Genomic DNA, 5,261 nt, shown 5'->3' with positions numbered 1-5,261 from the left:
CGCCCACATCTCAGCCACGCTCCCCGGCCCGCTGTGGTCACGGCTGAGTCGTGTTCCCCGTGTGGGTGCACCACAGCCTGTCTGTCCAGTCATCACCCAAGGACAACGGGGTTCTTTCCACTTCTTGGCTGTTACAAATAAAGTGGCTATGAACATTTGCATGCAAGTTGTGTGTGGCTGTAAGTTTTCATTTTTCTTGGGAAAATACCTGTAAGCGGGGTTGTTGGATTGTATGGTAATGGTGTGTTTAATTTTATAAGAAACTGACAGACTGGTTCCCAAAGCATCATTTTGCACTCCCATCTGCAACGTCTGAGAGTTCGAGGTGCTGTGCATCTTCCAAATTTTTGTCATTTTTTTTTTGAGGCAGGGTCTCACTCTGTTGCCCAGGCTGGAGTGTAGTGGCTCTATGGTGGCTCACTGCAGCCTCCATCTCTCTGGTTCAAGCAATTCTCCCACCTCAGCTTTCCAAGGAGCTGCGACTACAAGTGTGGAGTCCTGGTGTGTAGCCATGCCTGGCTATTTTATTTTTATTTTTCATAGAGATAGTGTGTTAGGCTGTTCTTGTGTTGCTATAAATACCTGAGACTGGGTAGTTTATTTTAAAAAGAGGTTTAATTGGCTTATGGTTCTGCAGGCTGTAGAGGAAGCATGGCATCCGGAAGCTTCCAACCATGACAGAAGGCAAAGGGGGAGCAGGGGTCTGTTGCGGGAGCAACAGAGACTGGGAGGGGAGGCGCCACACACTTAACCAGATCTCACAAATACTCACCATTGCAAGGACAGCACCAAGCCACGAGGAATCCCCCACATGACCAAAACATCTCCCAGTAGGCCCCATCTCCAACACTGAAGATTCCATTTCAACATAATGTCTGGGCGGGGACAAATACCCAAACTATATCAGATGGAGTCTTGCTAAGCTGCCCAGGTTGGTCTCAAATTCCCGGGCTCAAGCTATCCTCCCACCTTGGCCTTCCAAAGTGCAGGGAGTACAAGCATGAGCCACCACACCTGGCAGCTTGTCAATTTCTAAAGAAAAAGAGAGAGAGAAAATTAAAAAAATCAAATTAAAATTAAACCGATTACTTAGGCCTTGTTAAGTCTCACTCAATATATTGAGAGCTTTATAATAGTTTTCTGTATTCAGGTCTCATGCAAATTCTGATAAATTTACCCCTAGTATTTCGTGGTTTTTAAATTCTCTTTGTAAGTGGTACTGTTTTCATAATTTCAATTTCTAATTGATTGTTAGCACTCAAATAGAATTGACCTTTTTTTGGCTTTGTACCCTGTGGCTTTGGTAAACTTGTTTATTCGTTTTAGTACCAGTTTGTAGCTTAGAATTTTCTGCAGACAATAATGTTATCTTCTTGTTTTTCTTTTTGAGACAGAGTTTCGCTCTTGTTGCCCAGGCTGGAGTGCAATGGCACGATCTTGGCTCACTGAAACCTCTGCCTCGTGGGTTCAAGCGATTCACCTGCCTGAGCCTCCTGAGTAGCTGGGATTACAGGTGCCCGTCGCCAAGCCCAGCTAATTTTTGTATTTTTAGTAGAGACAGGGTTTCACCAGGTTGGCCGGGCTGGTCTCGAACTCCTGACCTCAGGTGATCTGCCCGCCTTGGCCTCCCAAAGTGCTGGGATTACAGACGTGAGCCACCCTGCCTGGCCATTAATGTTATCTTCTAATGAAGATCACCTAAAATTTCCTTTTCAGCTGGGCACGGTGGCTCACGCCTGTAATCCCAGCACTTTGGTAGGCCGGGGCGGGCAGATCACGAGGTCAGGAGATCGAGACCATCCTGGCTAACACGGTGAAACCCCATCTCTACTAAAAATAAAAAAAATTAGCCAGACATGGTGACGGGCGCCTGTAGTCCCAGCTATTTGGGAGGCTAAGGCAGGAGAATGACGTGAACCTGGGAGGTAGAGCTTGCAGTGAGCCGAGATCGGGCCACTGCACTCCAGCCTGGGTGACAGAGCAAGACTCCGTCTCAAAAATAATAATAATAATAATAAATTTCCTATTCAACTGGTACAAATTTTGTCTTCCTTGCCTCATTACGTCGGCATGTCCTCTGGCACAACACTGAAATAAGTGATGATGATGGACAACCTTGCCCCGTCCCTGACCCAAGGAAGAGCTTTCAGTTTCTCACCACTGGGCCTGACGTTAGCTGTGTGGGTTTTTGTAGTTTCCCTTTGTTGGGTTGGGAGTGCAGGGTTAGAATAGATTTGAATCTTCTCCTCCTGGTTTACTGAGAGCTTTTGTCGTGAATGAGTGTTGAATTTTGTTGAATGCTTTCCTTGTGTCTGTGGAAATGACCGTGTGGTTTTTCTGTGTCAGTCTGCTAATAGTGAATGACAAATTGATTTTGAAATGTAAAACTAACTTTGCATTCCCGGGTACGCTCCACAAGGTCATATGTGTTCTCTTTACATATTGCTGGAATTGATTTGATGTTTCTTTAAGGGATTTTTGTGTCTAGGCTCCTGAGTGGACTTTAATTTTCTTGTCATGTCCTTGTATGGTTTTGGCACCAGGGTGATGGCGGTTTCACACAGGAGCTGGGAAGTGGCCTGTCTTCTTCTGTGTCTTGGAAGCGTCTGTGTAGCGGGGTGCTTTTCCTCCATTAGTGTTTGGTGGGCTCCACCGGTGAGTCTTGGCCTGGCCTGGACGTCCTTTTTTTATTTTTTTTGGGGGGGGCAGAGTCTCGCTCTGTCGCCCAGGCTGGAGTGCAGTGGTGCGATCTCGGCTCACTGCAAGCTCCGCCTCCCGGGTTCACGCCCTTCTCCTGCCTCAGCCTCCTGAGTAGCTGGGATTATAGGGGCCCGCCATCACGCCCACCTGATTTTTTGTATTTTTAGTAGAGAGGGGGTTTCACCGTGTTAGCCAGGCTGGTCTCAATCTCCTGACCTCGTGATCCGCCTGCCTCGGCCTCCCAAAGTGCTGGGATTACAGACATGAGCCACCGTGCCTGGCCTGGCCTGGATGTCTTTGTGAGACTGGGCCCTTTCCTAACTCCAGCAACAGACCTTCGTGCTCAAGAGCCCTGGCTCCCTTGGGGCTCCTGCTCCCACCTTACACGCGACAGAGGGGGACCGAGGGCTGTGGCATCACAGTCGTGAGCACCTCCTGGCTGGCCACACCCTGGTACACCCTCTCCTGGGGCACCCCAGCACCAGGCCCACTGGAAGGAAGGGCAGTCATCCTGCTGACCCCCACAAAGATGGAAGCAGGGAGGGTGCGGCGTGCTATCGAGAAGGTGTTGAGTCTAGGGGTTTGTGCAGCACGTTCAAGAGGCGACAGCAGGGCCAAGGGAGGCTGGGAGGACGATTTGAGGATAGGCACTCAGAGGCTGAAGGCAGGGGGCCAGAAGAGAGGCCCCAGACTGAGCCCCAGAGGCTACTGATGGCGTAGGCTGCTCAGACACAGACAGGGAAGAAAAGGCCTCAGGGCTGCAGCGAGGGGTGGGAGAGGGATGCAGGCTGGCAAGGAAGTGGGAAGGAAGAAAGCAAGAATTTTGGCCACTGGAGCAGCCAGATGCAAACGGTCAATAGGGCAAAATGCTGCTGAGGATGTCACAAAGGTGCGTCTGACTCTGCTGCAGGCTGGGAGGCCAGGTGACTGTGGCAGCAGAGAGAGAGCATCTCGGGTCAAGTGCCCCTGCCCTCTGGCTGTGGCCTGACACCTTCTCCTGGTCTCCTGCACACCCTCGGCCTCTGTTGGCACCTGGACCAGACCACTCCCAGTCAGCCTCCAGCCAGACCTCACTGCTTGACAGTTTCTCCAGCTGGAGGTCCCAAACAGTCTACATTCAGCTAAAAATGCCTGCTGTCCCCACTCACGGCAGCAGCAGCGGGGGCGGGGGGGTGCCCTCTGCCTCTGTCCCACGTTCTCAGTCCCCCTCCCCTGCCCCCACTGGCGGGGCCCTGACTGCTCATGCTCAAGAGGCCCCAGAATTGAGTAGGGAGGACCCTTAGTCCACAGCATTTGAAGGGAAGCAGGGCGCGGGGGTGCAGGCCGAGAGTGGACAGGCACTTTGGGGCCCACTCCCTTTCCCCAGCTGGAAATGCAGACAGCCCAAAGAGCAGGAGGGCGCACTGGGAAGACCCCGCAGTTTCCTGAGCTCATACCGGCTTACCAGGGTGGGGAGCGGGCCACGGCCAGCAGCAGTGTGTGGCAGAGCCCGCAGGGGAAACGTTGCCCGCAGACCATACACGGGCAAGATCTGGGACCCCCACTTCTGCAGCGTTCCGGGTCTCCCTCACCTCTCCCCTCCCACCACCTTCTGCAGCACGGGCTTAAGGAAATACCAGTGTTTTTCTGCAAAGAAACAGAGGGTCCGTCCAGGTCTGGCTGCCTCTTCGGCTGCCTGTCTTTAGACCTCCAAAGGCTGCTCCCGGCAGCCCCTGCCCAGCTGCTCAACCTGAAAGAGGGGTCGGTAGCAAGGGCCGGGAGGCGCCAGGGCGCTGCGGCCGGATCCCAGGTGAGTTCCTTGACTCGGCGCCGCGCAGGTCACTGTGCCATAACTGGGAAAACCGCGGCTTCTCCCTCGGGAGCGGAGGCGGAGGGCCACGTCCTCCTTGGGGGTGCACAATCACTGCTTGGACAACGCCCGCGTGCAGCAGCCCCACAGACTCCCATGCAGCCTCCCCCGACACGTGTGCCGCATCCCCGCCCCGCATGCAACACCCGCCCCCTCCAGCGCAGCATGCCCCTCCCTGGCGTGCAGCACCCCCCATGTGTGCAGCACCTCTGCCCAGAATACAGCACCTCTCCCCAGTACAGCACTCCCGCCCCGCATGCAACACTCGCGCCCCTCCAGCGCAGCATCCCCATCCCCCGCGCGTGCAGCACCCCCTCGAGGGGCAGGAAACTCTTTGGGACACCCGGGGTAACGCCGTGCAGGGTAAAACCTCCGTCCAGGGCAGCCATCTGCACCCCCTCGCCATGGGCCCACTGCCTGCTCCGTCCCGGGATGCGCCTTAAGGGCGGGTCGGGCGGCAGCGGGAGCTCTGCTGCCTGGTGGGACAGTACGTGGCAGGCGTCGGGCTGGAGGCTCCCAGGTCCCGGCCTCGCCCTGGCCTCGCCTCGCCCCCTCGAGTCTCCCCGAGCGCTCGTAGCGGCGGGGCGGGGTGGGGAGGCGCTGATTGGCCGGCGCGGGCACCGTTTGCCGCCGCCGCCGCATCCCGCTGCGTTCGTACAGGCTCGTGTCGGCTCGGCTCCATTGCGCGGCCCGGCTCGGCTCCGCTCCCCTC

General features: G+C 55.1%; 1 long non-coding RNA gene across 2 annotated transcripts; it reads right to left on the bottom strand.

The window, feature by feature from the left end:
• Positions 1-514: 514 nt before the first annotated feature.
• Positions 515-5,112, bottom strand: LOC131383612 (uncharacterized). Of its 2 annotated transcripts, none has more exons than XR_009213769.1 (3): positions 4,317-5,112; positions 970-1,032; positions 515-875 (listed from the first exon to the last, which is right to left on the bottom strand). It is a non-coding gene; the product is annotated as an uncharacterized LOC131383612 (long non-coding RNA). The 2 variants fall into 2 exon arrangements; XR_009213770.1 differs by lacking the exon at positions 4,317-5,112 and adding an exon at positions 2,159-3,245.
• Between the last annotated feature and the right edge of the window lie 149 nt (positions 5,113-5,261).

The sequence above is a fragment of the Hylobates moloch genome, unplaced genomic scaffold (genome assembly GCF_009828535.3).
Source record: "Hylobates moloch isolate HMO894 unplaced genomic scaffold, HMol_V3 SCAFFOLD_5, whole genome shotgun sequence".
In the NCBI taxonomy this organism is placed as follows: domain Eukaryota; kingdom Metazoa; phylum Chordata; class Mammalia; order Primates; family Hylobatidae; genus Hylobates; species Hylobates moloch.
This window is presented reverse-complemented; position numbering and strand designations above follow the sequence as displayed.